The sequence below is a fragment of the Lepus europaeus genome, chromosome 7 (assembly GCF_033115175.1).
Source record: "Lepus europaeus isolate LE1 chromosome 7, mLepTim1.pri, whole genome shotgun sequence".
Classification (NCBI taxonomy): Eukaryota; Metazoa; Chordata; class Mammalia; order Lagomorpha; family Leporidae; genus Lepus; species Lepus europaeus.
In genome coordinates, this window is record NC_084833.1 from 53,101,653 (window position 1) to 53,118,592 (window position 16,940).

Consider the following 16,940-nt stretch of genomic DNA (forward strand, 5'->3'; position numbering starts at 1 on the left):
AGGCAGATCAGCGAAGACAGCAAAGAGCAGGCAAAGCACAGCTTGAGCCAGAGCTCCCCAAGCAAGCCCGTGAAGGAGCTGAGGTCCCCAGGGGGCTCCTTCCGGGGGGCCACGCAGGAAGGACCCTGAAGGGACTCAACAGCACAGGGATGACAGTTCTGAATGGGGTGGGAACAAAACAGGAGGCTCTGCGTTGAAACGCTCAAGGCACGCAGGTTGAGAGGAGGGGAGAAACTGCTCAGCACATTACACGAGCTGCTGGGCAGTGCTGACGGCCGTGTATTTGTGCTGTAAGGAGGCTGCTGCCAGAAAAGCTGATAACTATCTTGGGTGCATTAAGAGTAGAATGTCATCGTGAACCGGGCAGGCAATAGCTCCCTTCTTTGGGGTCACCCCGTGAGCACAGTATATGGCCCGGGCACTGCCTCTCATGTGTAAAAAAAACATTGACAAACTGGGGTGCATTCATGGGAGAACTGGGGGAAGGCTAACTTAGGAGAGCACAGTACCATATTTCACTGAATAGAAGACGTAAGAACAATACCCTATTTCACTGAATAGAAGATACATGTTTTTTCCCCAGTACAGTGTGAAAGCAGAATGTGTCTTAGGAGCCCTTGGCATCTAACGGTCTCTCAGGGTGCAGCTGCAGCCCAGTGCTCATTTAGGAAAAGCCAGCTGTTACTCCTGGTGGCACACCTGGACCACTGCAACCTTCAACGTCCCAGGGGCCAAAACACGGAAGGACTGGGTAAGAAAGGAGCAGGGGTTCAGGTTACCAACAAGACAAGTCTTCGCTGATACCCTCTGATAAAATCTAGAGAGTGGGTATCAGCAGCTGGAAAACAAACAGCCCAGACAATAACAGAGGTCGAGACATTCCATGCCCTCTGCCCTGCAGGTAGTACAAGGTCAGAGAAACGCCCACACCAACGCCTGAGTCAGAAAGTGGCTCTGAAGGGCTGGGTTCTGACAGGGCAGAAGTTTCGTCAACACATCTGCCATGTTTCTCTCTTCTAGGGAAGGGTGATGGGGAATGAACACATGTCTAAAGTCTCAAAAACATCAGTAACTATACAATACCCATGCTAATTGGCACCAAAGCACAGTGCCACAGTTAGAGCCCTACAACACCCACTGTTGTTCACAGAATCATGCCACATCTTATCATTGACAGCATCTGAGATTTGATGGAAAAGAAAACAAAACAAAACAGCACACCTGAGAGCTGACAGGTGGGAGAGCTTAGTCTCCATCTCTGGCTTCCTGGAGAAGGAGTGCAATCACAATGCAGAAGCCACGGGGAGCCAAGAGGTGGGACAGGTGGCCTGTGGATCCCCAAACTGGAGGAGTGGGGGCTGATGCCGAGGCTCGCCCAGGCCTGCAGTGCTGAGGTAAGGTGGGGGGGGGGGTGGAGACAGCCCTTGTGGCTACTATGCACCAGCCACCACAGCAGGTGTGCTGTGAGCCCCTGCCCCTTGGAGTCCCTCAGTCACCCTATGAGACAGGTGGTGTCTCACCCATTTTACAGAAGAGAAAGTAAGGGTCTGAGAAAGAACGAGGCTTGCCAAAGGTTTGATGGCGACTCTGGAATGCCCATGGTCTGTCTATGATGGCGTGCTTCACACGGAGGGCACCCCAGAAGTCCTGACCACAGAACCGATGCACTGAGAGATCCACTGCTCCATCAACGAAGGGACCAGTTTGTGTGGTATCTGTGGCACGGATGCTAGGAAGAAAGCTGGCAAGCCAATCGCACTGTCCTGCCCTGAGCCCCATCTGTAGCTCCCGTGGGCACTAATTTCGTTCACTGCTTGCAGGAGCGATTGATTCTGTCACATAAGCAAGGGTGTTTCTGGATGTATGTGGCAGAGAACAGGCGCCAGCAGCCCTGCTCAAAGGTCAAAGCCATCGACACACTGGGGGGCCCAGCCTCCCACCTGCCAGATTAACATTGGAGCAGCTCAGCTCTTATCCCCAAACCCACAGCGAAGGTGTGGGAAAGGCTGGGGAGCCCCCGACAAGGTTAGCGCTCTGTGCCACCCAGGCCAAGTGTGCACCAGAAACCCAGGGAGGGGCCGTGCAGGGGAGAGTCAGGTGCCTGCAAGGCCATGGAAGCAGAAGGATCGGCGTCATTTCTAATGCTGGCACACAGGGCACTGAGAGCACCTGCCACCCACAGACACTATTCTTTCAAAGCCTGTTCCTTTGGAGGGGGATCACCCAGCTTCTGGCCCCATTCCAGGGGGAACTCTTGCTCCTGCTGCATGGGCAGCCACTCCTGGAGGGGCTCAGCACCCCCCATGCCCCTCGTTGTGCCCCTCAAACAGTCCTTGAGGAAGGGAATGACCTGTATGGAAGGCTTAGCTCAGAGCAGCAGGGCAGGGCGGTTCCGTTACTGTTTTTTCCATGGAGTGAGAGCCGCCAAAGCCCAGACAGGCACCTAAGGTGGCAGGAGCTGCGGAGGGTGACAGATGGCCTCTATCCTGAGTCCCTAACTGAGAACTCCCAAAATGGGCTGCCCTCCTTAAACACTGAAGCCAGGGCTGTACACGCTGACTCCTGCTCCAAAAAGGACAGTGGGGCAAAAACCAGGACACAGACAAAACCTCAGGGAGCCCAGCCTTACCCGCCTGGACCCCTTTTCTCATACGGCACTCCTGGGTCCCAGCAAATGGCAGCCATCTGGTCCTTGGCACCTCTGGATGGGGGCGTTGCAGGCCTCCTACCGCCTTCCACAACCCACTCTGCACAGGTCAACCTGTCTGAAGGCCAGCTCTGGCTGTCCCTCTCCAACGGCTCCCCTCGGTCCATATCCTCAGCCCATCCCCAGCACCTGGAGTCCTCCAACCTCCAGAGCCGGCCTGATTCCAGCCTCGGCTGCCCTAGCCAGCCCATGTCTCCAGGTGCCAAGCGAGATGTGTCCTCACGTTTCCACATCTCTGTGTGCTGTTTAACCTGTGCCCAGCCCTGACTATGGAAATCCTTCCCGTCCTCCACACCCCTCCAACCAACAAGCACCACCTCCTCCAGGAGGTCGCCCCTGGTGCCCCCACACTGTGGGGCTCCGTGCACATTCCATACCCTGTCTGTTGCACAGGCCTCCGCGAGCGTGTCTAAGGTGCCTGCCTCTGGGGTCGGAGAGCTCTCAGCCCTGTCGCCGCGCCGCCAGCTGTGGCCCAGGAGCCCTGACCTGTGGCTCAGCGCCCTATTTATGGTCCTTTCTGGATTCCCTCCTCCACCTGTTCCCAGCTGACTCATCCCACGGCCCATTCTCTCAGGGTTCAGTGGACAGCTAATGGGAGATAAACTAATCTCCGTCAACATGCTGTCCTGGCCCTGGTCGCTAAAGTCTCTATTTTTAACAAAGGCCTCCTGAAGACCAGGGCTAGAAACAAAGGCAAGAATCCTAAGTTCTGAAGGAGGTGTTTCTTTGATAAGCAAAATCCTTGAGAGCAAGGCTGGCAGGGGCTGCAAGTGAGCCTGCCCTAAGTGCAGAGTTAGACAGGACCGGGCTGGGGTGAGACACTGCCATGGATGGGGCAAGCCCCACAGCATGCTGGGCAAAGCTGGCAGGAGCAAGGAGCACTCCCCTCCGGCCTCTGCTCAGCATCAACAGGCTCCCCAGCCTCAGTTTCTCCCTGGGGAAGACAAGGCAGGGCCAGAACGGGAGGCTCACGGAATGCCCTGCCTGCCTGCCCAACATCCCCAGGTGACTCACAGCTCCTCCCCTCCCTCTTCCAGGGAGGTCAGTGTCATTTGAAACCAGCTCTGCTCCACTTCCTCCACACCTCAAGCCCCAGTGGAGTCCAAAGGGAAAGATGGCCAAAGCACAGGTGGCCCGGGAGGGCAGGCCTCAGCCCTGCAGGTGGAAGGCAGGGGCAGATGGGGGTGGGGGCAGGGTCCTGGTCTCTATGGGCACAGAGAGGCTGCTCTCACTCCTGCCATCTGTCCCAGCCCGGAAAAAAACTGTCAGCTGCTCGCCTTCGCCTCCCTGGCCTACCTTTTTAAGAGCTCACAACGGCCTGCTAAATTTAAGTGCGGCTTGAAAACCGGGACATATAAGGCCTGCCCGCCTGGATCTGAAGAGTTTCACAATGGGCAGAGCGTGGAGCAGTGAAGAATCGGACGTGGAGGCAATCAAGGCCGCTTTGTGCAGCCATGCCGCTTATGGGTCTTTAAAAATAGCTCTCCCTTCTCACACGCTGAAGATCAAGATGAAGTTTCCGCAATAAACAGACATCTGCAAGGAGCTTCTGCAGCCCTAAGCAGGCCAGAGCCCTCTAAGGGGAGGCGGTTGTGGGCATGAAGGACAGAGGAGGTGGTGGCTTTGGCCTTGGCCTTGAGGGGGCGGGCAGGGCTGCGGGGATGAGAGGGTGGAGCTGAGGCCAGTAGCTCAGGAACCCACAGAGAGGATTTGGGGAAGCCACTCAGAGGATTCCTCGTGAAGTGTCCTTCATTCTAGAAGCAGGTCACCCCTTAGAAGTGGGCAGACAGACCGCGTTGAATGTGTTCCTATGCGGAGCGCTTCAATGACATGTTCATTGCATCACAACATCAATCCTTTGAGTTAGGTGTCATCACGCCCTTTTCATACACTGGGACGCTAGGGTACATCAGTCTGCCCAAGGCCACGTGGCTGAGGTTAGAACCCAGCTCTGCTTCAGTGCATGCTCGCTTCTTTGCTTGTTTTTGCCTGTTTCACCTGCATCCAGAACATGCCCTTGAGGTTTATTCCCCAGTGCTCAGCCTCTCTGAACCCCCAAACCTAACACCAGGGGCTCTTTAAGGGGGCAAGGTGGCAAAGCAGGGAGGCCGGGCAATGGTTAGGGTCTGATTGAGTACAGTAAATGACACGTGGCTACAGCCCCATGAGCCATGTTTCTTGACGTCCCGGTGGCTTCTCAGTGGGCCGAGGAAGAGCAGAGGTAGGGGGCAAGGCACAGAGGTAGGACTGGTCTAGGGAGGATCCACAAGAGACCGGGGGGGGGGGGGGGGGGGAGGGGAGCAGCTGCGTGCGATGAGGAGAGAAGTGTGGGCTAGAGGGCATGGGGAGAAGGGAGACACACTCTCTTCATGGAGCCCCTGTATTCAGTGAGTACTTCATCGTGCACCTGTGTGTCAGTGTGAGTGTGTGTGGCTCTCACAGCACTGTGCATCTGTGTAAGTGTGGGAGGTGAGGGCCACACGTCTATACACATATGCCGGGGAAGCAGTTGTGAATGGGCTACAAGATGTCAGATACAGGATAACAGACACATGCATGCTAGAAAACCTGGGAAAGCAAGAACTCCCAGACCCTCTGGTTTAGGAACACCCAGAGTCCAGAAGCAGCCTGCGATTTCCTCCAGGGCCCCTTCCTTCCTCCACAGCAGGGATGTGCCTCAACTCCCAGCAGGAGCAAGCAAGCTCTCCCAGCATGGACCCCGGGGTTCCCAAGACCCCAACTGCACAAGCCCCGTGGGGCCAAATCCTGTCCCTGAGAGTCTGCAAAGAGGCCTCCCCCCTCTCTTCTGTCTTCCCTTTCCGACTTGACTATCAGATGCCTCCTGGCTCCAAGCAGGGAGCTCCTGCCTCTTAATATCTTGCATCAAATAGCTCACGGTCCAGCTGTCCTGCTCCGTGGAGCTGTCAGCACTCACAGCAGCCATGAACTCTGCACCCGGCACCGCAGTGTCCCATCTCGTTCCCCTGCATGGACAGGTGTCCTGCAGGGAGTCCCTGGCTAGGCCCCCTGGTGAGGCTCGGCCCATCTGCTCCAGGCACCAGCTGTCTTTTATCACCAAGATGTCCAAGTGGCGCTGTTCCAGGCACTTCTTCACACTCCCATACACCCCATTCTCCTGGCTCCCTGCACGTGCTCAACCCTGAGAACCTGCAAATCTTCCACAACTACAGCCAGCACCCAGGTACGTGGCCAGAGCCAGCCATTCAGAAGCGTGAGAACAAAGATGCCACGCCTGCACTACAACACGTGGATTCCCCGGTGGCAAAGCCAGAACGGGCTGTTCTTGGACTCCCACTCCCACTCTGACATGTGCTAGGCTTCTGGACCGGCGGTGGAGGGAACTCGGGCCTGCAAACGGCCCACAAACCTGCTGTCGCCGCAGCTCCTGGCCAACTCCTGACTGCTGGCAGAGAAAGGGCACCTGCCCTTTCAGGATGTCTCCCTGAGCACCCCCGTCAGCAGCAAGCATTCCCTCCCCTCTGTGTTGCCCCCCAAGAAATCTGCATGAGCCCTGGAAGGACTGTAGGGGCTGCAAGGAATGCCGACGGCGCCCGGGAGCTGGAGGTTCGGGGCAGAGGAGGAGGCAGGGAAATCACCCTGAGCCTCATGGGAGAGACACATTAGTCTAAGAACATGCCAGCAACACTAACCCTGAAAACACAGCTCCAGCCACCCGCACTCAGCTCCCTGCTGGACACCACTGAGTTGGGGACAGGTGTCCTGGGATGAGCTGCCGGAAGGCAGGCACCAAGCAATCACATTCCAGAGACTGCACCAGGCCTGGTCACCCCAAAGCGCTCTTTCTTCCTGGGGTACATAGGCGTGGACGTTCCTCAAGGGCTGACAGAGCCAGAGGAGCATCTCCAAATCGGACCCGTAGCCGACCCAGTGCAGCCGTGAAGGGTTGGGGTGCCTGCCAGCCCCACATTTCTGACAGTGGGCAATCAGGGCTTTGGCGAGCAGGAGGCTTCTCAGCCCAGAGCAGCCGTGTTTGCCACCCTGGGGGCAGGGGTAGGGAGACGAACAGAGCCTGGGAGGAGGAGGAGCCCACGGGAGGTGAGCAGGGTCCGGGCCATCAGGCATTTTTCCCAGGAGGTCAAGGCAGGCCGCTGGGCCCAGGAGCTGCCCCGTCTGCTCTACCTTACATGCTTCCTCTCAGAGCTCCCTGTCCCTGGATAAAAACACCAAAATCGAGAGCCTGACGTGAGAAAGGTTCCGTGTTGGGGGCGCACACTGAAATTCCCAGGAAGGAAGGGAGGAGGCTGAATTGGGGAGGCTCAGGCCGCGCGCTGTCCTTTCCTCCCAGCTCCGGTGACTACCTTCCAGGAAGTCTGGGCATGTCCTTTATGATAACGATCCATGCGAACAGCAAAGCCCCAGCAGCCCTCTGGTTTTCTGTACACGTAGCTGTACCCAAACACTCCAAATCGGTTGAAGGGAATCCTCTTTTCTAAGAGGAAAAAAAATATATTTGGATGTTCCACTGTAAAAGTAAAGTGTTTCTACCATAAAGATATTGGGAAAAATACTAAAATGTAGAAGGAAGGAAAAAGCAACTCTACCACTGTCGTCCTGAGAGGAAAACAGTAAATTGTATTATAACTCCTCCTGATGGGAAAGGCTGTGGTTTTTTTTTTTTTTAATTTAACATTAAAAAAATACACCAAAAAATAACTTATTCATTTTAAGGGATGTTTGCAGGGAGAGGGATTTTTAAAAATGTTTATTTATTTTCATCTACTTGAAAGGCAGCAAGAGAGAGAGATCTTCCATCTGTTGGTTCACCCCAAAGTGCCTGAAACAGCCAGGCTGAAGCCAGGAGCCTGGAACTCCATCCAGGTCTCCCATGTAGGTGTCAGGACCCAAGCACTTGGACCATCACCTGCTGCCTCCCAGGATGCATTAGCTGGAAGCTGGATCAGAAGCAGAGCAGCGGAGAGGCAACCAGCACTCCGACAGGGGCTACAGGCACAGCTTAGCCCGCTGCACCTTGATGGCTGCCCCAGGGCAGGGGCCTTGACTAGATGGGTAAAAGGACAGCCACACAAGTGCCCCTCACCTAAACGACTGGGCAAGGGAGCCAGGCCTGAAGTGCACTATCCAGAGAAGCAGGCACATCTGCCCCTTCCCTCGTGAGCCTTTGACGATACCATCACGACAGAAGCAAGTCAGACACGTAGGTCACACGTGTTCATTGGCTCTCAGCACCTCTGAGCCTGGGTGCAGACGAACAGTGATCTGAGAAAGGCTGCACAATTCGCCCAAGCATGAGGCTGGTGAGAGAAGGCTCTAGAAGGCACAAGGGAATTAGCCCCAACCATAGAAAGAGGGGAGGGAAGGTGAGTGTTCTCCACCAAGCCCCGAGCCAAGTGTTTGAGTCCCAGCATGGTCATCCCTGTGCAGAACTCAAACCTCGGGCAGAACCACCTGCTCAGCTCCATGTACCATCTATGGGGCCCAGGTGGGGACTCAGATGTGGTGTCTGGGCTCCCACCCTCAGCTAGAGCAAGGAGGGGGAGTTCTACATTTTCAGGAGCTGTACGGACCAACGTGCGCTGGGGAAATGCCCATACTTGAACCAGTCATTGTCTCTTATCTAACAGGTGCATGAGCTAGCATACCAACTCACGACACGGTTCACTCATCCATCTGAAACACACTTCCTGAGCAGCCAGGACACACCGGACAGATGCTCAGTGAACTTCCACCACGCCCCAGACGTGGCACTTGGCGCTGTGGGTCCTGCACAGCACAGAAGCAGACTCTAGTTTCCGTGGGTTTGCTGTCCCCCTGGGGGGACCAGGCACTTAGAGAGTAATGGGGCAGGGTGGGCTCTAATGATTAAAAAAAGAGGTATTAACAGACTGCCAATCAAATGCTGCATACAGACTGGATCCCGATTAGAGCAAACCAGCTCTGAAGGTTTGAGACAACCAAGGATAGATGAATAGGGTTGGGTGGACACCAAAGGTTTGCTGTTAATTCTGCCACATGCAATTCTTGATGTGCAGTTATGAAAGAATACAAGAAAAAAAGACATGACATCAGAGATTCGCTTTAAAATACATAAGAGAAGGGGCCGGCACTTTGGCACAGCAGGTAGATTCAATATTTGCAATGCCAGTGCACTGCTGGTTCAAGTCCCAGCTGCTCTGCTTCCAGTCCAGCTTCCTATTAGTGTGCCCAGGATGGCAGTGGGTGATGGCCCAAGTGCCTGGGCCCCTGCACCCATGGGGGAGATCAGGCTGGAGTTTCTGACTCCTGGCTTTGGCCTGGATGCATCGCCAGGTTGCATCCACTTGGAGAGTGAAGAGCAGATGGAAAAATCTCTGTCTTTTTTGTCACTCTGCCTTCCAAATACATAAATAAAACTTAAAAACAAAGTTCATCAGGAAGGAAGGATGAAGGGAAAGGGGAGACACAGTGAGAACAAGAGGGAGAGAAGGAGAGTAAGCGAACGTCAACCTGGCGTATTCTGGACGAGGCTGGGTATTGAGTATTAAGGGCTCATTATGCTAGCCCATTGGTGTGTGTTTGAAATGTTCATAATATTTTTAATAGAGGACTGCATGGCAGACACCTCATGAAGACTTGTTTAAAGGCTAAAGGAAACAAGGAGAATTTTGTAAGGAGCAGAGAACAAATCTGCCAGGTTTACGAGTGTTTTCATGCCACCTCATAGTGGGTGGGAAGACCTGTTCACACATAATTACAACACACGGTGCAGACCGGCCTCCCATTGTTCCTGCTCCCCAGGGTGTGGAACTCCGCCCCCTGCACCCCCAGCAGTCTCCTCTACAGGCAGAGTCCAGAATCCTAGCCTGGGCCACTCACCAGCTGTGTGACAGGGAAGTTAACCTTTCTGTGTGCCAGTTTCCTTAAAGGTAAAATGGGAATAACCCTGCATACCGCAGAGGGCTGATGTAGAGCTCTAATGATACAAAGAATGAAAATTCCAGCATGAAGAACTCTCCCTCCCAGGGCTTCTGAGATTAGCAACATGCAGCCCAAGCCTGCTACCTATGCAATACCCCATCCTGCCAGAGCCGAGGCTCTCCACTGAGAAGGCAGGCCCACAGCAGGGAGGTAAGCTCAGGCAGAGGTAGGGGCGTGGAGGGAGAGAACCAGGCCAGGCCCAGTCACAGGCAGGGCAGCAATCAGGGATGATCCGGCTGCTCTGTGCAGCTGCGGGGAACGCGCCTCCCATAGCCTCAGCCACAATCAACCTTAGTCCTGCAGCTGATTTATACTCAAGTGTAGCTGATTGATATCAGCCTCAATCACAATTTTCCTTTTAGAAGAGGGACATGGGCAGAAAGCCAGAGCCCGAGGCCAGAAAAAGGGAGGGGCGGGAATAAAAGTGAAGTCCTATTTTTATAAAGGTGTGATAAAACTTGAGATCTTAATCCTCCTACAATCATAACTAGTATACTCCAACACCTGCCCCCTACACACACACACACACACACACGAAATAGTCCTAAGGCTGAGGTTATTTTAGCTAACACAGTCCTCCTCGCCTGTCCCAGAAACTGACTCTCAGAGGTGAGACCAAGTCAGTGTTGGAAGGAGGCTTCCCCCAAACCACCACCCAACACTGCCAGTCTCTCTTGGTCACACCGTGGCCACCCCTACTCTTAACTAGAAGGCAGAGTGGGGAAGAGGTTTACGGCTTCAACAACCTGGGCTCAGCTGGGCCAGCTTAAGAGTTTTGCAGAAGCATCCCCTGTAATCCTGGTGGGCAGCCTTCAGAGGCCAGGAGGTGGCACTCAGCACACAGTGGGCCCACGACCCCGCATACCGCACACACTTCTCACAGCCACGGGCAGAGCACTGGACTTAGCACTGAGGGAGGGAGCAGGGGCTGACTCAGAGGCTTGGGCACTTACCCCACCTGAGTATCTTTCCTCATCTCTGAAACAGGAGGGGGAGCAGGAGGAGCGAAGGAGGGGGTGGGGGAAGCTCTCAGAGTGTTTGAATAACAACTGAGATCCCCTGCGAAAGCGCCACAGGACTGACCTGACCTGCAGTAGGAATCAAATAAATCTTTGCTGTCTGCCGCAGAAGGCGAGTCCTTACCGCAATTAAAGTTTCCAGGACTCGGGGCGGGGCTGCCCTGAGGCCCATTTATGGGGTCCTCTGCCCCTAGAGGAGGGTGGGGCACGACAGAGTCGCAGGTGCCAGGGAACCCCAACACGCAAGGACCAACGGGCCAGCTCACCGCTGGCACTTCTCCCTCGCGACCTGCCCACAAGGGGGCTGGTCAGTCAGTGACTTCATCCTTCGTCCAAACCACGGAGGGCTGTAGCCAGCCGGCGAGGCTGACAGCAAGAGGAACCCAGGCCTGGGACTCCACGACGTGCACACAGGCGCACACTGACTCGGTTTCAACAGGCCTTGTCCCCATCCAGCCAAGGCCGTTCCCCGCTCAGCCTGCCGGGGAGCCCGGGCTGGGACAAAATTAACCCCACCTGCTCCGGGCAGAGGTTGCCGGCAGGACTCAGCTCGTCCCCGGGGCCTGACGGGCGACCGCAGAACGGGCGCTCCCGGGTCGGGGGCGAGCGCGGGCTGCCCGGGGGCGCGCGACCCGGAGAGGACCGAGCCGCGGCCCCGGCCCCGGCCCGCAGCCGGCCAGGCCACTGATATTGGCACTGCTTAACTTCCTGTTATTAAGGAGGGAGAGGAACCGGGGAGGAAAATAAAAGGGGGAGGGGGCGCAAAAGGCGCAGAGCCAGAAGAGCGCCCGGCCCAGCTCAGGGGGCGACCGGAGGCACGTCTGGCCATGGCGCCCCTCGGATTCGCCGTTTGGGGTTCTCTGGGTTCGGAGCGGCAGGGCTTGAGTGTTGGGGACGGAGGGACAGGTCGTGCGGGCTGCTGGCGGGAGGCTTGTATTGTATTCTAATCGTTTCAGAGACCAGCGGGGCCGCCCCGGGCTCTCCCACGGGGCCACCTGCTCTCTGCGCGCTAGCGTGGGGGCTCTGAGGCAGGGGATGCTTCGGCCGCACCTGACCCTCCCCGGCGCCCGGCAGGGCGCAGAGTCCAGCTGGGGCTGACGCGGTCCCCACCCGCCCGCCTTCCCCAGCTCCCATGCCTTCCCCGTCTTACCGAAGGTCGCGCGGGCCGCCGGGCCTGGGGTCAGCGGCTGCCTCCGCCTCCGGCTGTGGGCGCAGCTGTCGGAGCCCGCGGGCCGCCTGCGGAGCTGGGAGCTAGAGAGGCGGCCCCGCGCAGGCTTAGCCGGCCAGGCGCCCGCGGTTGTGCGCGGCGCGGCGCACCGGCCTGGGGAACGCCCCGTCGGCGGCAGAGCCAATGAGAGGGCAGCCGGGGGCGCGGCCCCGCCCCCGGCCCGAAGCGTACGGCCAATAGCAGCACGGCGCGGAGCCCGCCCCCGCCCCTGCCCCGCCCCGCCCCCACGGGGCCGGCTGTCACCGCCGCTGCCGCCGGCGCACGTGGGCTGTAGCCCGGCCCCGAGCGCGGAGAGCTGCCTGGCGCTCCCACCCAGGCGGGCGCAGGCTGGGGATCGGCCGAAGGCCGCTAGCGGCAGGGCGTGGTGGCGCTGCTAGATAAAAAGCCCGGCGTTGGCATCCTGGTGCCGAGGGAGAAGCGGGAGGCTCAGCTCGGAAAGCCCGAGCAGCTGGAAAGCGAGGCTCAGCTTCTGCTTTGGGACGTGGGGAAGCCGCCGTGCTCTCCCAGCTCTGCCTCCTGGCTTGGCTCCTTCCTTGATCGTCCTCAGCTTCAGCAAACCGCCCTGCCAGCTAGCAGCCTCTTCCTGTCACTTGAACGGGCCTTGCTTAGGCTGAAGCTGTTGGGAAGAGGGGCAGCGGAGGTGGATGACACGTGTACCTTGGTCAGCTCGCCTGAGGCCCTCCCCCCACCTTTCTGCTGTCAAATGTCTGCCTTCATCTCTGCTCTGCCCACCCTCATGGGTGGCCCTCTACACACCCCTCCACCCCCACACACACACCGCATCCCCTGCTGCAGAGGGCACCTTCCAGGGAAACCACAGGGTGTTGGCGTGGGGTACAGTGAGGACTGTGAAGCACTTTGTGGAACATCTTGTGCCAGCTGCTCTGCTACAGTGATCCTGAACTGGGATCTCCTTGGGCAGGAGGCCTGTCTGACTCACCCCCCAGCTTATCCTGGGGCCTGACGCAATGTAAGCATCCGTAAGTGTTCTTGGAACTGAGCTGACCTACGGGGAGGAAAACAGGCAGGCTTGGGCAGCGAGAAGCAGGGTCGTGGCTCCAGGCTGCTGGAATCTCTGCACAGCCAGGCCACCTCCTGGAGACGCCACGTTCCCCCCACCAGGTAGGTGCAGCCAGAACAGGTGGCTTAATTTTCCTCTTCCCCTTACCAGGTGATCTGTCTCCCTGCCTTTTGGACTTCCCAGGTCCTGCCCTACCTGGCAGTTCTCTTAGCATTCCCAGAAGTCAGTCAGCTTCCTGCAGAGGAACTTTCCAGCAAAGTGCTGCCCTTTCTCAGAGGGGCAGCACTCCACACATGACCTCATTGAAGTCTGGCCCTATAGGCATGCATTTTGTAAATGCCTATTTGTCTTTATTTATTAGAAAGGCAGAGTGACAAGACAGAGGAAGAGATCTTCCATCCATCTATTTGGTTCACTCAGCAAATGACCACAGCAGCAGGGGCTAGGCCAGGGAAAAGCCAGGAGCCTGGAACTCCATCCAGGTCTCCCACGTGAGTGGCAGGGGCTCAGGTATTTGAGCCATCGTGGCTGCATTCCAGAGTGTGCATTAGCAGGAAGCTGGATTGGAAGCAGAGCAGTCTGGTCTCAAACTCTAACCAGGCACACTGACAGGGGCATATGGGCATCCTAGGGGACAGCCTAACCCACTGCACCACAACGTTTGCCCCTGGAAGCAGGCATTTTTATCATCCCCATTTTACAGATGTGGACATAGATGAGTAAGGTAGAGCAACTTGTCAAGGTCATATGCCTAGTGTCAGTCTGGATTTCAGCCTAGATCTATCTGGTTCTAGAATCTGTCTGGGGCCTCTACAGCCCTGCCTATGCCTCTGGGCAGGCAGGTCACATCTGTCCCCAGAAGAACTGCTGTAGGCATGACCCACTCTCAGTCCATCCGTTCTGAAGAGGCATGTAGGGACAAGAGAGACCCCGGAAGCCCGGGCCTGCCTTTGTTGTGAAAGGAAATGGGAAACTCAAGACACTGAGAAGCTTCAGGAAAGCGTGTTACCTCTGGCCCTGGCTTGATTTCACTGCACACAAGGCCTGTTGCTGCTATCCTGACAGGAGACTCCAGTGCTGGCCATGGGGATGGACATAAGGTCATTTGTTCATTTAACAAACCCTCCCATGAACTAAAGAAGGGTCCTGCGCTCCTGTAACTTATAATGCAGCAGATGCATAATCAGAAGTACATGATGGGGGGCGGCACTGTGGCGTAGGGGGTTAAACTGTGGCCTGCAGCTCCAGCATCCCATATGGATTCTGGTTCAAGTCTGGCTGTTCTACTTCCGATCCAGCTGCCTCCCTGCTAATGTGCCTGGAAAAGCAGTGGAGGATAACCCAAGTCTTTGGGCCCCTGCACCCACACAGGAGAACTGGAAGGAGCTCCTGGCTCCTGGCTTCAGCCTGGCCCATCCCTGGTCGTTGTGGCCATTTGGGGTGTGAACCAGCAGATCGAAGATCAGTCTCTCTCTTTCTCTCTCTCTCTCTCTTTCTCTCTCTCTCTGTCTCTGTCTCTCTCTCCCTGCCTGTCTCTCCTTCTCTCACCTTGTAACTCTGCTTTCAAATAAATAAATAAACCTTTTTTAAAAAAGTACACGATGACACGGGAGTCATATTCTTAATTACTTTTATTTTTAACATGTCCCATCACCTTATCTACAACACAGTGTTCTCCTTTCAGATTAAAACAAACTTAACACCGTTTCAGGAACACAGTGGCCAACCAAGTTGAACAGATACTGCTCAGCACAGAAGTTCTCACAGCTCAAAAATGAGAATTCCCCTCGCATTCCCAGAATCTGCCTCCTCTCCCCCAGCCTATGCCCAACCTATTAAACTCAGGGGGGCTCAGGTAAGAAAGACCCTTGCTAGGCGGGTCTGAAGGGTGAGTCTTTCCTTGGATGTAAGAGAAGCTGGGAGTGGATGGGGGCCAACTTCCTGGAGGGAGACAGTAGTCAGAGGCTGCAGCACCTCAGTTTAGCCGCCTTTGCCAGCTGCTATGATTTGGATATGATATCTATGGTTTGGATATTTGGGTGCCCCCAGAGGCCTATGGATAAAAGGCTTAGTCCCCGGAGTCTTACATTAATGGCACTAAGGGATGGGGTCCTTGGGAAGAGATTAGGTTGTGAGGGCAGAACCCCAGGACTGAACCCTGGTGGCTTTATAAGGAGATACACAGACACACGCGTGTTCCTGTGCCATGTGACGCTCTGTGCTGCCTTGGGACTCTGCCAACAGGAACGCCTTTCCCAGGAGCCCACTGATCTTGGACTGTGAACCTCCAAAACCATGAGCCAAAATAAACTTTTTTCACTCATAAACAGCTTGTTTTCAGATAGTGTGTGATAGTCATGAGAAGGTGACTGATACAAGAGCCATCTCCCTAGTGGTTGGAGAGAAAGGAGTCCTGGGCATCACAACTCAAAGATCTCATCTTGGGATGTCCTGCTGGGCTGTGGCTATGTCTGGGAGTTTATATAATTCAGCTCTTCAAAGAGAAGATCATGCGATGTGGGGGTGGAACTTAGAGGAAGTATTATCTAAAGAAAAGGATAGAGCCCCAGAGACAGGAAAGTGTTCGCCAGGGTCCTAGACAGTGCCCCTTTCTCCTTCTTAGCATGCCAGGAAGACTCCACTGCTCCATGCAATAGGTCGCTGTTCCACACACAGTGACAACCTCTTCCCAGCCCACTTTAGCAGGCTGCATGGGAAGTTGTCTGGGAGATGCAGATAGCCACTTAGCATCAGAGGGAGGGAGAGAAGCAAGGCCCAGATTCATCCCTAAAAATATCCCCACCTCACAGTGAAGCATCGGGCCTCCATGGCACCACGCATGCCTCCCCCTGAGAAAGCTCCAGCTGGCGGCTGGCGTCATCCGGTGGGAACCCGGCACTGCTCCACAAGGGCTGTGGGCGCAGCAGATCTGTCTGCCTTTATTTCCAGCCTCTCAAACTGCTTAGAAAAAGGTCTGCATTGCACTAAGTGGATTTCCCATGCAGCGATTTCCTGGGTGCGGAGAAGGCAGAGCCCTTCTGATATTTGAGTGGCAGGGAAAGAGTGGCCCCAGCTCCCAGGCCTCCTCCTGGCATCCGCTCCTCCATCGGGGTGAAATAATGAGTGTGGTTTTCAAAGGGCTTTGGTCGGCCGGCGCCGCGGCTCACTAGGCTAATCCTCCGCCTTGCGGCGCCGGCACACCGGGTTCTAGTCCCGGTTGGGGCACCGATCCTGTCCCGGTTGCCCCTCTTCCAGGCCAGCTCTCTGCTGTGGCCAGGGAGTGCAGTGGAGGATGGCCCAAGTGCTTGGGCCCTGCACCCCATGGGAGACCAGGAGAAGCACCTGGCTCCTGCCATCGGATCAGCGCGGTGCGCCGGCCATTGGAGGGTGAACCAACGGCAAAAGGAAGACCTTTCTCTCTAAGACCTTTCTCTCTGTCTCTCTCTCTCACTGTCCACTCTGCCTGTCAAAAATAAAAAAAAAAAATTAAAAAAAAAAGGACTTTGGTCTTTGGAAGGAAGACGATTGTATCTATTCAAAGACTGATGAGAAAGCAAAGGCTGATTGGCCTCTGGCCACCTTGGGAGCTGTCTTTGGAGGGGACTTTCTAAGCCAGGAAGTGGAAACATTTGTACCTCCCTCAGATAGACCCAGGACTGTGTGAGAGGCAGGACCAGTGGGGCCTTGTTCTAGCCCTTATCATCCTGATAGGCCTCCGAATGCACCCCTCCTTCATGGTTAAGATGGTTAAGACATTTCAAAGTCTCCAAGGTCCCTGGGAACGCATCAGGCCTGCCATAGTTGAATGGATTGTCCAGAGGCAGCTTGGGGGAAGAAACGGCCCCTGGGCGAGACCTGCCATTGTCAGGGATGCTCTCAGAGGCACCACAGCCATTTGGGGAATATGCATGTGGCTGGCGATGGTGAGAAATCTGGTGCTGGGGGCTGAGAGCTGTGGCTGCAGGTAGGAGGAGACGTACCAATCAGAGCAAAAGGACAGAAGAGAGA

At 55.9% G+C, this 16,940-nt stretch overlaps 1 protein-coding gene across 4 annotated transcripts in view; it reads right to left on the minus strand.

The window, feature by feature from the left end:
- Nucleotides 1-11,956, minus strand: part of LOC133763168 (F-actin-monooxygenase MICAL2) — a 138,873-nt gene extending 126,917 nt beyond the window's left edge. For 2 of the 4 annotated variants that reach the window (XM_062196487.1, XM_062196490.1), the window contains exon 1: nt 11,834-11,956. The gene's annotated coding sequence lies outside the window, so the exon portion shown is untranslated. The remainder of the gene's footprint in view (nt 1-11,833) is intronic. The other 2 variants (XM_062196488.1, XM_062196489.1) reach the window with 1 other exon arrangement.
- Between the last annotated feature and the right edge of the window lie 4,984 nt (nt 11,957-16,940).